The following is a 16441-nucleotide window of genomic DNA, read 5'->3' as shown; positions in this document are numbered from 1 at the left end:
CCACAAAAATTTCTGACATGAATACTCAAATTGGTGCTTTTAACAATCCCTCTCTTTCCTTTAATGATTGATTACACATCTAGACTGGAGGATTTTGTCAACTATCTTTTATTTGGGCTTCTCTTTCTTATCATTCTAATTATGTTTTGCTGTTTTCTCCCATGTCTCTCTGCCTGATGCCAAGACTCCATCACTACAATACCTTTAAGACAATAAATAATCCTTTCTATTCATGGAGGTTCACACATGTCCACACAGGATTCAGCTGCCTCCAGTCTTTGTAACTCCCCTATAAGTTCCCCAACAGACCAATATTGACCCATAGCTAGGGACATCTCTACACCCCTACTCAGCTGGAAGAGGCTACCAAAGATAAGACCTTCCACATCAACAACCTTAATGATTTAATGGTCAAAACTGTACACGGGGGTTATGATGAGGAAACATAAGGCAGGCTGAGGGCAAAGCACAAGCTAGCATAACTTCACCCCCACACCCCGGTAGAATATGTGTGATATTCCTCAGGCACTCCTGACTGCCCAAGAACAAAGGAAAGGGAAAAAAACCAAATGATTAACTGACAGAGATCACTGTCATGCAGGACAGGAATCTCCATAAGTTTACAAATGTCTTAGTAAATTCAAAGAAAAAGGCAACCTTATCAATAGCCTAGACTCGAGTCACCTGGAGCTCAAACTTCACCCTCCCCTCCATACTGATGTGGAGAACAAATCCAAGAAGGAAATGACTGGTAAAATTAAATTTCTCTATAACCTGCAGCCCATCAACAAACGTTCCAGGCAAATACAGAGTATAACACCCCTCCAGGGACCCCCTACAGTCCTAACGTTAATGCCTTACTAGAGGGAAAACCACCTTAGCTTGACAACAGAAAGACCTCTGATATCTTAGGAATCCTCTTTAGCACATTAAAGTTTTCTGGAGGTCTCTGTTTGCCTTTACTTCCCCAACTTCATAGTATATAACCAGTCACTCTTCACAACCCCAGTGCAGCTCTCCCTGCCCACAGGTCCTGTCCCTCTGCTTTAATAAAATCACTTTTTACACCAAAGATGTCTCAAGAATTCTTTCTTGACCATCAGCTCCAGACCCCCACCACTTCAAAACCTCATTAGGCTGGCACACACAACTTGTTTGACAGCTTATGCTACCTGCACATGATTTTCCAAGGGTCTCAGCACAGCCCAGATCCCCACAGCAGCTCTAAGTCCACTATAGAGGACCACTGCCACCTTAAGTGTGTGCCCTGCACAGTACTTTCCAAGAGGAAGAAAAGTAGACTTTCCTAACACACAGAAACAGACACAGAGAACTAGACAAAACAAAGAGACAGAGAAATATCTCCCAGATGAAAGAATAGAAGAAAATAATAGAAAAAAAATGAAATGAAAGTGATATGAGTAATATGCCTGATATAGAACTTAAAGTAACGGTCATAAAGATACTAGATAGGCCTGAGAGAAAAGTGGAATACATCGGTGAGACCCTTATCACAGAAATAAAAAAGAACCACTTAGAGATGAAAAACACAATAAGTTGAAATTAAAAACAAACTAGATGAAATAAATAGCAAGCTAGAAGAAATAGAATGAGTCAGTGCCCAGGAGGACAAGAAATGAAAAGAAATCAAGCTGAGCAAGTGAGAGAGAAAAAAATTATACAAAACAAAATAGAGAACTCAGTGATTCCATCAAGTGTAATTAATATTTGCATTATAAGGTGCTCTAAAGAAGAAAAGAGAGGAAAAGATGCAGAAAATTTACTTGAAGAAATAATAGCTGAAAATTTCCCTAATGTTTGCAGAGAAAAAAAGATATCCAGACAAAAGAGACACAAAAATCCTCCAACAAAGTCATGTCTACACCCCCCAATGATGTCTACACCAAAACACACAGTAACTAAAATGAATTCCAAATGCAGCAAGACAAAAGAAAACAGTTACATAACAAAGGAAACCCCATAAGGTTTTCAGTGGGTTGTTCAGCAGAAACCTTGCAGACTAGAAGGGAGTGCCATGATATATTCAAAGTGCTGAAGGGGAAAAATTGGCAGCCCAAAATACTTTATCCACCAGACTATCATTCAGAATAGTAGGAGAGATAAGAAGGAGTTTCCCAAGCAAAATCCAAAGGAGTTCATGACCAACAATGAGCCCTACAAGAAACGTCACAGGGTAAAAGACACAGGGTAATGTCTTTAAGGGTAAAAGCAAGATCATGAGTAACATGAAGCACAAAGGGAGTAAAAATAAATATGTGTAAATATCAGTATGACACCATATACCTAGCACATGGGGAGAAGAGGAGTAAAGTGTGAGCTCAAACTTAAGCAACCATCAACTTAATACACACTGCTATATGAAGAAGATGTTATATAGAAACAGAAAGGGAAGCACATTAAAAACCAGTAATAAAGGGGTGCCTGGGTGACTCAAATGGTTAAGTGCCAACTTTGGCTCAGACTATGATCTCACAGTTTGTGCGTTCAAACCGCCCATCATGCTCTGAGCTGACAGCTCAGAGGCTGGAACTTGTTTAGGATTCTATGCCCCCCTTTTTCTTCCCCTCTCATGCAGCCTCTCTCTCTCTCTCTCTCTCTCTCTCTCTCTCTCTCTCTCTCTCTTTCTCTCAAAACTAAACACTAATTTTTTTAAACCCAGAGATATAAAAAAAAAAAAGAGTAAAGAATCCAAGCATATCATTACAGAAAACAAACATCACTAGAGAAGACTGCAAGGAAAGAAACAGATCCAAAAAAACAAACAAAACAAATAACAAAACAGCAATAATTAAATATCTCTCAATGATTTCCTTGAGTGTAAATTGACTAAATACTACAATCAAAAGATACAACATGACAAAATGTATTAAAAAATAATAAGACTAACCTACCTGTTGCCTACTAGAGACATACTTCAGACGTAAAGACATCTGCAGACTGAGAGTGAGGGGTGGAGAAATATTTATCATATAGACAGATGTCAAGAGAAAGCTTGGATAGCAATAATTATATCAAACAAAACTGACCTTAAAACGAAGACTGGGGGAAAGACCAAGGTGGTGGGACAGCATGGAAGTTTTTTTGCTTCTCTCGTACCCAAAATGCAGTCAGATCAACACTAAACCATCCTGCACATCTAGAAAACTGACTTGAGGATTAACACATCAATCTGCACAACCTGAACCACAAAACTCAGCAGGTACGTGGCATGGAGAGGTGAACTGGGAGGGAGAGAAGCCTCGGAGTGCAGGGAGCTGATTTTGCTTGAGGAGAGAGGGTGGAGATGGGGGACGGGGGAGTATGGTAAAAGTACCGCCCTCCAAAAGCAGCAGGACAAAAAAAAAAAAAGGAAGAGTGGACACAGCCACAGGGACTGAACAAAAAAGGGAGAAAAGAGAAAGGAGAGGGTTTAATTTCCACTAGGACTCTGTAAACAGGGGGAGCACAGAGTCTGAACCTCCACAGCTCAATACCTGACGGAGCTCTGGTGGGAAAGGCGAATCCCTGGGAGCAGAGAGTGGAGCCCTGAGAGGCCACAGGGGGAAAGGCATTTCCCTGTTGGGAAGACATTTCATAGAGGCCTCCCCACAGGTAAAGGTCCCAGTGGATCTCAGAGAATGGCCACATTCACTGGTACTGGAGCAAGGACTTTAAGGGTGAATCCTGGTGCCAGATGTGTGCTATGATCTGCCACAATCCCTGAAATGCTGCTGCTGCTACAATGATCACAGAACTTCTTCTGGGACGGGCTGGTGCCCAGCTGCAGTATCTGGGCATCAGCAGCAGCACAGTCTCCCAAACATTCCTGGGGGCAGAGGGGCGCCCACCATTGCTCAGCGAGACCCTCCACAGAGAGTCCAAACAGGTCAAAGCCACAGGCCCTCAGAAGTGAGAATGGGGAAACATCCCCATCTGAGGTACAACTCAGGAGGGAGGTGCTGCTTGACAGCATGACCGCGTGGTCATGGAAAGTGTAGAAGTGGGGAATGGATGGAAACTGGAGACAAAGGAGGGGTGCATGATTGCCAGTTGGGGAGAGCACAGAGTTCTGATACTAGAGACTGGGTAGCTGGGTGAGGCCATTTTCACTCCTCCCACACATTGTGCATACATGCCTATACATGCCACAACAATCCACCCCAGTAAGCTAAGCAGCACCGTCTAGTGGAGAACAAACCGTCACACTAAGCCCTGCCCAACCACACCAACCAAGCTCTTGAGGAACACCACCAGTCTCTCGCCTGCTTAGTTTACAGACTATAAAGTGGTTCATGGTTTGACTTCTAGGGGAAACCGAATGTAATTCCAATCATATTTGATTCTGTTCACTGGTCCACCTAATCATTTTTTTTCCTTTTCCTTTTCTTTTTTTATTCTTGAATACAGAAAGAGAAAAAAATTATTTTTATATTCCGTTTTTATTAAAATGATTTTTCTTTAATTTTTTCTGCTACATTTTTACTTTTTTGTGAATTTTTTATATTGCATTTTACTTCAATCATTTCATTTAATCTAGTTTATTCTATGCATTTAAAAATTTTTCAAACGTCTCCTTCCCCCCGCCCCTCCCGCCTTTTTTTCTTTTCTTATCTTCCCTTTTTAATCTCTCAAGTGTCTTTCAACAAACAGACCAAAACACACGTAGGATCTGGTATCCGTTATTTGATTTTTTAGGTTTTTAAAAAATTGGTTAATTTTTATTTTTGGAACTTTATTAATTCCTTTTCTTCCTTCAAAAAGACAAAAGAGAGAAATTCACCCCAAAGAAAGAACAGGAAAAAAATGACAGCCAGTGATTTCAGCAACATACATACAAGCAAGATGACTGAACAGAATTTAGAATCATAATAAAAAGAATACTAGTGGGGGTTGAATAGATTAGAATTCCTTTCTGTGGAGATAAAAGAAGTAAAAGCTAATCAGGATGAAATAAAAAAAAATGCTCTAACTGAGCTGCAGTCTTGAATCGATGCCACAGTGGCAAAGATGAATAAAGCAGAGCAGCGAGTCAGCTATACAGAGAAGAAATTTATGGAGAACAATGAAGCAGAAAAAAAGAGGGAGACTAAGGCAAAAGAGCATGATATAAGAATAAGAGAACTCAGTGACTCATTAAAAAGGAAGAACATAAGAGTCATAGGATTCCCAGAAGATGAAGAGAGAAAAGGGGGTAGAAGGTTTATGTGAGCAAGTCATAGTGGAAAACGTCCTTAACCTGGGGAAAGACACAGACATCAAAATTCAGGAAGCACAGAGAACTCCCATTAGATTCAACAAAAACTGACCATCAACAAAGCCTAACATAACCAAATTCACAAAATACTCTGGCAAGGAAACAACCATGAAAGCAGTAAAGGGGAATAAAAGTCCTTGACATACAAGGGAAGTCAGACCAAGTTCACAGCAGACCTATCCACAGAAATTTGGCAGGCCAGAAAGGAGAGTCAGGATATATTCAATGTGCTGAACCAGAAAAATATGCAGCCAAAAATTCTTTATCCAGCAAGGCTGTCGTTCAAAATAGAAGAGCAATAAAAAGTTTCCCAGACACACAAAAATTAAAGGATTTTGTGACCACTAAACCAGCAGTGCAAGAAATTTTAAGGGGTCTTTCTAAGGAGTGAAAAGATGGAAAAAAGGAAAAAAAAGACCGAAAGCAGCAAAGACTACAAAGGAACAGAGAACACCACCAGAAATGCCAACTCTACAAGCAACACAATGGCAATAAATTCATATCTTTCAGTACTCACTCAAAATGTCAATGGACTAAATGCTCCAATCGAAAGACAATGGGTAAGAAAAGAATGGGTAAGAAAAGAAGATCCATCTATGCTGTTTACAAGAGACCCACTTTAGACCTAAAGACACCTTCAGATTGAAAATGAGGGGATGGAGACTCATCTATCATGCTAATGTTTGACAAAAGAAAGCTGGAGTAGCCATACTTATATCAGACAATCTAGACTTTGAAATAAAGACTATAACAAGAGATGAAGAAGGGCATCATATCATAATTAGGGGGTCTATCCACCAAGAAGACCTAACAATTGTAAACAGTTATGCTCCAAATGTGGAAGAACCTACATATCAATTAATCAATTAAACAAAAACATAAAGACACTCATTGATAGTATACCATAATAGTAGGGGACTTCAACACCCTCTTACAGCAATGGAGAGATCATCTAAACAGAAAATCCGTAAGGAAACTGGCTTTGAATGACACATTGGACCAGAAACACTTAACAGATATATGCAGAACATTTCATCCTAAAGCAACGGAATACACATTCTCCTCCATGGACATGGAACATTCTCCAGAACAGACCACATACTGGGACACAAATCAGCCCTCAAGAAGTACAAAAAGATCAAGATCATGCCGTGTATATTTTCAGACCACAACACCATGACACTTGAAATCAACGATAAGAAAAAATATGGAAAGACAACAAATACTTGGAGACTAAAGAACATCCTACTAAAGGATGAATGGGTAATCAAGAAGTTAAAGAGGAAATTAAAAAGTACACGGAAGCCAATAAAAATGATAACATCACAGCCCCTAACCTCTGGACATAGCAAAGGCAGTCATAAGAGGGAAGTATACAGCAATCCAGGCCTTCATAAAGAAGAAAGGTCTCGGATACAAAATGTAACCTTACACCTTATGGAGTTGGAAGAAGAACAGCAACTAAATCCCCCACACAAGCAGAAGACAGAAAATAAGAAAGATTAGAGCAGACATCAATGCTATGGAAACTGAAAGAACAGTAGAATAGATCAGTGAAACCAGAAACTGGTTCTTTGAAAGAATTAACAAAATTGATAAACACCTAACCAGTTTGATCAAAAAGAAAAAGGAAGGGACCCAAATAAAATCAAGAATGAAAGAGGAGAGATCACAACCAACACAGCAGAAATACAAACAATAATAAGAGAATATTATGAGCAATTATATGCGAATAAAATGGGCAATCTCAAAACAATGGACAAATTCCTAGAAATGTATAACCTACCAAAATTGAAACAGGAAGAAATAGAAAATTTGAACAGACCCATAACCACTAAAGAAATTGAGTTAGTAATTAAAAATGCCACAAAACACAAGAGTCGAGGGCCAGATGGCTTTCAGGGGAATTCTACCAAACATTAAGGAAGAATTAACACCTATTCTTTTGAAGCTGTTCCAGAAAATAGAAATGGAGGGAAAACTTCCAAATTCATACTATGGAGCCAGTATTGCCTTGATTCCAAAACCAGACAAAGACCTCACTATAGAGGAGAACAACAGACCAATTTCCCTGATGACCATGGATGCAGAAATCCTCAACAAGATTTAGCCAACTGGATCCAACAGTACATTAGAAGAATTATTCACCACAACCAAGTGGGATTTAAACCTGGAATGCAGGGCTGGTTCAACATCTGCAAAACAATCAATGTGATTCATCGCATCAATAAAAGAAAGGACAAGAACCACATGATGCTCTCCACAGATGCAGAGAAAGCATTTGACAAAGTACAGCATCCTTTCTTGATAAGAACCCTCAATAAAGTAGGTATAGAATGATCAGACCTCAAGATCTGATCTTTTACCTCAAGATAAAAGCATATATGAAAGATCCACTGCTAATATCATCCTCAATGGATGGGCTTTCCCCCTAAGGTCAGGAACAAAACAGGGATGTCCATTCTCTCCACTGTTATTCAAAATAGAATTGAAAGTCATAGCCTCAGCAATCAGACAACACAAAAGGAATAAAAGCATCCAAACTGGCCAGGAGGAAGTTAAACTTTCACTCTTTGCACATGACATGATACCTTATAAGGAAAACCCAAAAGATCCCACCAAAAAACTTCTAGTACTATCCATGAATTCAGCAAAGTCACAGGATATAAAATCAATGCACAGGATATAAAATCAATGCACAGAAATTGGTTGCATTCGTATACACCAACAATGAAGGAACACAAAGAGAAATCAAGGAATCGGTACCATTTATAATTGCACCAGAAACCGAATACCTAGGAATAAATCTAACCAAAGAGGTGAAAAGTCTATACGCTGAAAACTATAGAAAGCTCATGAAAGAAATTGAAAAACACACACAAAAAAATATGGAAAAATATTCCATGCTCCTGGATAGGAAGAACAAATATTGTTAAAATGTCAATAAAACCCAAAGCAATCTATAATTCAATGCAATCCCTATCAAAATAGCACCAGCGTTCTTCATAGAACTACAATAAACAATCCTAAAATTTGTATGGAAGCAGAAAAGGCCCCAAATATCCAAAGAATATTGAAAAAGAAAACCAAAGCTGAAGGCATCACAATCCCAGGCTTCAAGAGCATTACAAAATGTAATCATCAAGATTGTATGATATTGGCACAAAAACTGAGCAGAGAACAATGGAACAGAATACAGACCTCAGAAGTGGACCCAATCTTATGGCCAACTAATCTTGGACAAAGAAGGAGAGAAATCCAATGGAATAAAGACACTCTCTTCACCAAGTGGTGCTGGGAAAACTGGAGAGTGACATGCAGAAAAATGAGCCTGGACCACTTTCTGACACCATACATAAAGATAAAATCAAAATAGATGAAAGACCAAAATAGATGTAAGACAGGAAGCCATCAAAATCCTCAAGGAGAAAGTAGGTAAAAACCTCTTTGACCTTGGCTGCAGCAACTTCTTACTCAACACCTCTCCAAAGGCAAGGGAAACAAAGGCAAAAATGAACTAATGGGACCTCATCAAAATAAAAAGCTTCTGCACAGCAAAAGAAACAATAAAAAAAAAAACACTAAAAGGTAACTGATGGAATGGGAGAAGATATTTGGCACATGACATATGGGATAAAGGGTTAGTACCCAAAATCTATAAAGAACTTATCAAACTCAACATCCAAACAACAAATTATCCAGTGAAGAAATGAGCAAAAGACGTGAATACACCCTTCTCCAAAGAAGACAACCGATTGTGGTTGAAAAAATACTCAACATCACTCATCATCAGGGAAATACAAATCAAAACCACAATGAGATACCATGTCACACCTGTCAGAATGGCTAACATTAACAACTTAGGCAACAATAGATGATGGCGAGGATGTGGAGAAAGAGGATCTCTTTTGTACTGCTGATAGTAATGCAAACTCGTGCAGCCAGTCTGGAAAAAATTAAAAATAGAACCACCCTATGACCCAGCACCAGTGCACTACTAGGTATTTATCCAAGGGATACAGGTGTGCTGGTTCAAAGGGGCACATGCACCCCAATGTTCATAGCAGTGCTGTCAACAATAGCCAAAGTGTGGAAAGAGCATAAATGTCCATTGACGGATGAATGGATACAGAAGATGTGGTATATATATTCAATGGAGTATTACTCGGCAATGGAAAAGAATGAAATCTTGCCGTTTGCAACTACATGGATGGAACTAGAGGGTATTATGCTAAGTGAAATTAGTCTGTCAGAGAAAGACAAATATCATATGACTTCATTCATAGCCTGCTTGGGATTTCTTTCACCCCTCTCTCTCTGCCCCTCCCCGACATGTGCTCTTCCTCTCTCTCTCTCTCTCTCTTTCAAAATAAATAAATAAACATTAAAAAATAATAATAAAGTGTAAAGCTAAAGAAAACAGTCACAGAGCAGGAGTTAGGTATGATAAGTACACTTGTTTATTTTCACATAGTCTGTGCCCCCAGAACATCTGAATAACAAAATACAGGTCATTTGTGCTACTCTAGTTGAGATTTAGCTTTAAAAATTATACAGTTCATCCTTCTACTAACTGTTAACTCCAGTGTTGTTTAACCATTTCCAACCCCAGTGCTCACTACCATTTCTTCTTTTCTCAATTTCAAAATAAGCTCTAGCCTCAAGTCTCCAGAAAAGCAAACCTGGAAGTCACCCAGATTTATGGCAGATGTCGTTATTACAAAATATTTGGGTTTAGGCAGAGAATGGGAGAAGTAGAAACAGCTGAAAAGCAGTGTTGGAGCTGCTCCTAATTTGCTGCTCTATGGTTTTAAATTATGTTCAAAGTAACTGATTTTATTTTCAACCTGAAATCTCTAAGCACTCTTACTGAAATAAGGGACTTTACTCACCTACCTTGAACTAGACCATGCCCGTCTCTTATTTCATTTTGCAAGCTTACTCTTCTCTCATCTTCTGTTCCTTTTCATTTAGTCTGCAGGTTAAACATAACACATAATAGAGGAACATAATTAAAAACAAAATCTCCAATCTAGGAAACCTCTTCCCAAGACAAAAGAAAAGAACAATAAACATTAACTAGGCAGATATAAGGTACATGATATGCTATCCAAAATAAAGTGTTTGTGGCGGAGAAGTAGGGGGACCTAAAATTCCCTCATTCCTTAAACACACCAGTGTTGAGGCCAGAGGACTTTGAATCTTTGAATTCCAAGAGCCTGGACTACAGAGTGAGAGAGACATTCCCACAGGGACACCCTGGCGGGCCATAGGTGTGTGATTGTGAACTGGGAGAAAAAAGAGGTGGTGTAGGCACGGAGGGGAAGGATCCCGTTCTGTGGAGAGACAAAGGGAAGAGAAACAGAGGCTGTGGAAATGTAGGATTGAATTTGGACAAGAGAAAACCCCAAATGGGAATCAGACAAAAACAGAAAAAATCAAATTTCTAACTGCGGGCTTTCTCCACACTGGGGCTGGTTGCCCTCTTTGTGCATCCAGAGAGCCAGCCCTGGGCTCAGTAACTAGCTGAGAGGTGCAGTCCCTCGTCGGAGAAAGCCGTCTCCTCCCTGAGTGCTATGGAAAGAAGGTCTACAGCCATTGCAAGGACAAAGATCCCTGCCTGCACCCGCTGGCCAGAGGCCCCTTATCAGCAGGGCAGAGCAGCACCTCCCCATTACTGGGGAGCACAGAGGAGGATGCTTTAAGACATCAGGGTTTGAATCCCAGCCAAGCACCCAGGAGGCAGAGGAGTCAGTAGAGTGGGACAAACAACCTCATTCATGCCCACATGGCACTGTCAGGAACCAGATCACTGAGCAGGATCCTTTAAGACATCAGGGCTTGAATCCCGGTCAAGGGTCTGGGATGCGCAGGAGATTGGAGCAAAAAAATAAAATAAAATAAAATAATGGTCCACTCATGCCTGTGCAGCACATTGAGGACACCATGATCACAGTGGTTTGGGATACCTGGTCCAGAGAGGGGACGGGTGTCACCACTTTTCTCCCTGTCACCAACAAAGTGGGGCTTCATGGAAGGGACAAAGGGCCACAGTGGAGGCGGAACCCACCTACCCCAAATCAGGCCCCTCTGCACCTGGTAACTGCGTATGTAACAGAGCAAGACTGACACTGACTGAGCCAGACAGTCGCTTCCCCAGACTAGCACTGGTTCCATGGCACCCAATGGTTTTGCATTTTCTGATTTACTTTTTGGACAATTCTTATTTTATGTATATATATGTATATATATATATATATATATATATATATATATATATATATATATATATACACACACATACATAAATATACATATATATATATACACACATATGCATACACACACACACACACACACACACACACATACATGTATATATATGTATATGTTTTTTCTTCCTTTCTTCTTCTTATTTCTTCCCTTCTCTAGTCTGGTTATTCTGGTTATTGGCTTGTTTATGCAAACATATTTAATCTGTTCTCTTTACGCCTGTTTTATCTCCTTCTTTTTTATTTTCCTCTCTATGGTCCCTAGATAGGCCATATAGTTCTCTGCCTAGTCAGTTGTATTTTCTTTCCTTTTCCTCTGCCCCTGTCATTGTTTTGTATGGGACAAGACCTCTTCCACCATCACTATCCCCTTTCTGCCTCCTCTTCCCCCCAGGGCTACTTCAGTGAAGAAGTCAAAGCACACCTGATGTAGGGTCCAAACCTTCATTCTGCGTAGGGAGACAAAGCAACCAGAGTCACAACAACAGAGAGCAAATAGCACACCCCAAAACACCTCCTGAAGGGCCAGGCCCTGGACAGTGTATGACCCCTTTTTAATATAATAGTTAGTGCTCAAGGGTGCAAGACACATAACAAGCTGCTAAAACACATTAGAGGCAGAAAACTAGCCAAAATGATGAGATGGAAGAATTCTCCTCAAAGAAATTCCAGGGAGATATGACAGCTAAAGAATTGGTCAAAACAGATAAAAACAATATATCTAATCAATAGTTTAGAATAACAGTCACAAGATTCATTGCTGGACTTGAAAAAGGCACAGAAGACAGCAGAGAATCTGTTACTGCAGAGACCAAGGAACTAAGAAACAGTCATGAAGAATTTAAAAATGCTGTAAATGAGGTGAAAAATTAACTAGATACAGTGAGAGTGAGGATTGACGGGGCAGAGGGGAGATTAAGTGAAGTATAAGATAAATTAGGGAAAAAGATGAAGCTGAGGAAAATAGAGCTAAAAAAGTACTAGACCATGAAGGGAGCGTTAGAGAATTAGAGAACTAACTAACTAACTAACTAACTAACTAACTAACTAACTAACTAACTAACTAAGTGATTCAATGAAATGTAATAATATCTGTGTCATAGGAGTTCCAGAAAAAGAACACAAGGGGGCAGAAGGTTTACTTGAACAAACCATAGCTCAGAACTTCACCATCTGGGGAAGGAAACATTGAAATCCAGGAGGCACAGAGCACTCCCTTCAGCCCTAAAAGGGATTGATCTTCTCCATGACATACCATAGTGAGGCTGGCAAAATACAAAGATAAAGAGAGAATTCTGAAAGCAGCTAGGGACAAATGGGTCTTAACCTATAAGGGTAGAACATAACAGTAGTAGCAGACCTATCTACTGAAACTTGGCAAGCCAGAGGGAATGGCAGGAAATATTCAATGTGCTGAATAGGAAAAATATGCAGCCAAGAATCCTTTATCCAGCAAGCCTCTCATTCAGCATAGAAGGAGAGATAAAGGTTTCCTAGACAAACAAAAACTGAAGGAATTCATCACCACTTAACCAGCCCTGCAGGAGATCCTAAGGGGGACTCTGTGAGTGGAATGTTGCAAAGATCACAAAGGACCAGAGACATCACTATAAGCATGAAATCTACAGGCATCACAATGACACTAAATCCGCATCTTTGAGTAATAATGCTGAATGTACATGGACTAAATGCTCCAATCAAAAGATGCAGGATATCAGAATGGATTTAAAAAAATCCATCTATAAACTGTCTACAAGAGACCATTTTAGACCTGAGGACACTTTCAGATTGAAAGCAAGGGGATGGAGAACAATCTATCATGCTACTCGATGTCAAAGGAAAGCTAGAGTAACCATACATATATCAGACAAATTAGATTTTAAACTAAAGGCTGTAATAAGAGATGAAGAAGGGCATTATATCATAATTATGGGGTCTATCCATCAAGAAGAGCTAACAATTATAAATGTTTATGCACATAATTTGAAAACACCCAAATATATAAATTAATAAATCACAAACATAAGCAATCTTATTGATAAGAATATGGTAATTGCAGGTGACTTTAATACTCCGCTTACAACAATGGACAAATCATCTAGGCAGAAAACCACTAAAGAACAATAACCCTGAATGATACACTGGGCCTGATGGACTTGACAGATATATTCAGGACTTTTCACCCTAGAGCAGCAGAATATACATTCTTCTTGAGTGCACATGAACATTTTCTAAGATAGATCACATATTGGGTCACAAACCAGCCCTCCATAAGTATAAAAGAATTGAGATCATACCACGCACATTTTCAGATCATAATGCTCTGAAAGTTGAAATCAACCACAGGAAAAGGTTTGGAAAACCTTCAAATGCATGGGGTAAAAGAATATTCTATTTGGGTCAATGAATGGGTCAACCAGGTAATTGGACAAAAAAATTTATTTTTTTATTTTATTTTATTTTATTTTATTTTATTTTTTGCATTTTATTTTTTTAATTTTTATTTTTTTTAATATATGAAATTTATTGTCAAATTGGTTTCCATACAACACCCAGTGCTCATCCCAAAAGGTGCCCTCCTCAATACCCATCACCCACCCTCCCCGCCCTCCCACCCCCCATCAACCCTCAGTTTGTTCTCAGTTTTTAACAGTCTCTTATGCTTTGGCTCTCTCCCGCTCTAACCTCTTTTTTTTTTTCCTTCCCCTCCCCCATGGGTTTCTGTTAAGTTTCTCAAGATCCACATAAGAGTGAAACCATATGGTATCTGTCTTTCTCTGTATGGCTTATTTCACTTAGCATCACACTCTCCAGTTCCATCCACGTTGCTACAAAAGGCCATATTTCATTCTTTGGAGAAAAAAAATTTAAAATATATGGAAGCAAATGAAAATGAAAACACCACACTCCAAACCCTTTGGGATGCAACGAAGTCAGTCCTAAGAGGAAAATACATTGCAACCTAGGCCTATCTCGAGAAACAGGAAAAATCCCAAATACAAACTCCAAGAGCACTAGAAGCAGAACAACAAAGAAACTCCAAGGCCAGCAGAAGAGGAGAAATAATAAAGATTAGAGCAGAAATAAATGATCTAGAATCAAACAAAACAAAAACAGAAACAAAAACAAAACAGTAGAACATATCAATGAAACTAACAGCTGGTTTTTTGAGAAGATAAAGAAAATCGTTAAAACCCTAGCCATATTTCTCAAAACAAAAACAAAAACAAACAAACAAACAAACAAACAAAAACCAGAGGACCCTAGTAGATAAAGTCACAAATGATAATAGACATACCACAACCAATAAAAGCAATTATCACAGAATACAATGAAAAATTATATGCTAACATACTTGACAACCTGAAAGAAATGGACAAATTCCACCCTTGATACACACACTACCAAAACTCAAATGGGAAGAAATAGAAAACTTGAACAGACCCACAACCAGTGAAGAAATTGAATCAGTTATCAAAAATCTCCCAACAAATAAGAGTCATGGGTCAGATGGTTTCCCAGGGGAATTCTACCAGACATTTAAAGCAAAGCTAATACCTATCCTTCTCTACCTGTTCCAAAAAATAGAAATGGAAGGAAAGCTTCCAGACTCATTTATGAGGCCAGCATTACCTTGATTCCAAAACTAGACAAAGACCCACTAAAAAAAAAAAAAAAAAAAAAAAAAAAAAGGAGAATTACAGGCCAGTATCCTTGATGAACACGATGCAAAAAATTATCAACAAGATACTAGCAAATCAAATTCAACAGCATATAAAAGGAATTATTCACCATGATGAAGTGGGATTCATTCCTGGGCTGCAGGACTGGTTCAATATTCAAAAATCAATCACTGTGACACATCCTATAAATAAAAGAAATGATAAGACCCATACGATCCTGACAATAGATGCAGAAAAAGGATCTGACGAAATATAGCATCTTTCTTAATAAAAATCCTCAAGAAAGTCGGGTTAGAAGGAACATAAAAACCATATAAGAAAAGCCCACAGCTAATACCATCCTCAACTGGGAAAAACTGAGAGCTTTCCCCCCGAGATCAGAAATACAACAGGGAAGAGGCGCCTGGGTGGTGCAGTCAGTTAAGCGTCCGACTTCAGCCAGGTCACGATCTCGCGGTCTGTGAGTTCGAGCCCCGCGTCAGGCTCTGGGCTGATGGCTCGGAGCCTGGAGCCTGTTTCCGATTCTGTGTCTCCCTCTCTCTCTGCCCCTCCCCCGTTCATGCTCTGTCTCTCTCTGTCCCAAAAATAAATAAAAAACGTTGAAAAAAAAATTAAAAAAAAAAAAAAAAAAAGGAAACACAACAGGGATGTCCACTCTCACCACTGTCGTTTAACATAGTGTTGGAAGTCCTAGCATCAGCAATCAGATGACAAAATGAAATGAAAAGGCATACAAATTGCAAAGAAGAAGTCAAACTTTCACTTTTCACAGATGACATGGCACCCTACATGGAAAACCTGAAAAACCCCACCGAAAAGCTGCTATAGCTCATACATGAATTCAGCAAAGTCACAGGATACAAAAATCAATGTATGGAAATAAGTTGCATTTCTATACACCAATAATGAAGTAACAGAAAGAGAAACCAAAAAGTCAATCTCATTAACTTGTACTAAGTTCTTGTATGGTTCTTGTGCTAAGAACCATAAAATACCTAGGAATAAACACAGGCAAACATGTGAAAGATCTGTATGGTGAAAACTATAGAAAACTAATGAAGGAAACTGGAGAAGACACAAAGTAATAGAAAAACATTCTATGCTAATGGATTGGAAGAATAAATACTGTTATGATGTCAATGCTACTCAAAGCAATCTACACATTCAATGCAATCCCAATCAAAATTGCACCTTCTCAAAGCTAGAAAAAACAATCCTTTTGTTGCATGGAA

At 39.1% G+C, this 16441-nt stretch overlaps 1 protein-coding gene across 1 annotated transcript in view; it reads right to left on the bottom strand.

The window, feature by feature from the left end:
- Nucleotides 1-2694: 2694 nt before the first annotated feature.
- The window catches only part of LOC131503504 (eukaryotic translation initiation factor 1A, X-chromosomal), a 124115-nt gene continuing 110368 nt past the window's right edge, over nt 2695-16441 (bottom strand). The window contains exon 8 of the mRNA XM_058714962.1: nt 2695-10229. The gene's annotated coding sequence lies outside the window, so the exon portion shown is untranslated. The remainder of the gene's footprint in view (nt 10230-16441) is intronic.

The sequence above is a fragment of the Neofelis nebulosa genome, chromosome Y, assembly GCF_028018385.1.
Source record: "Neofelis nebulosa isolate mNeoNeb1 chromosome Y, mNeoNeb1.pri, whole genome shotgun sequence".
Classification (NCBI taxonomy): domain Eukaryota; kingdom Metazoa; phylum Chordata; class Mammalia; order Carnivora; family Felidae; genus Neofelis; species Neofelis nebulosa.
Note: the sequence above shows the minus strand (reverse complement) of the source record. Positions and strands in the feature narration are given on the sequence as shown.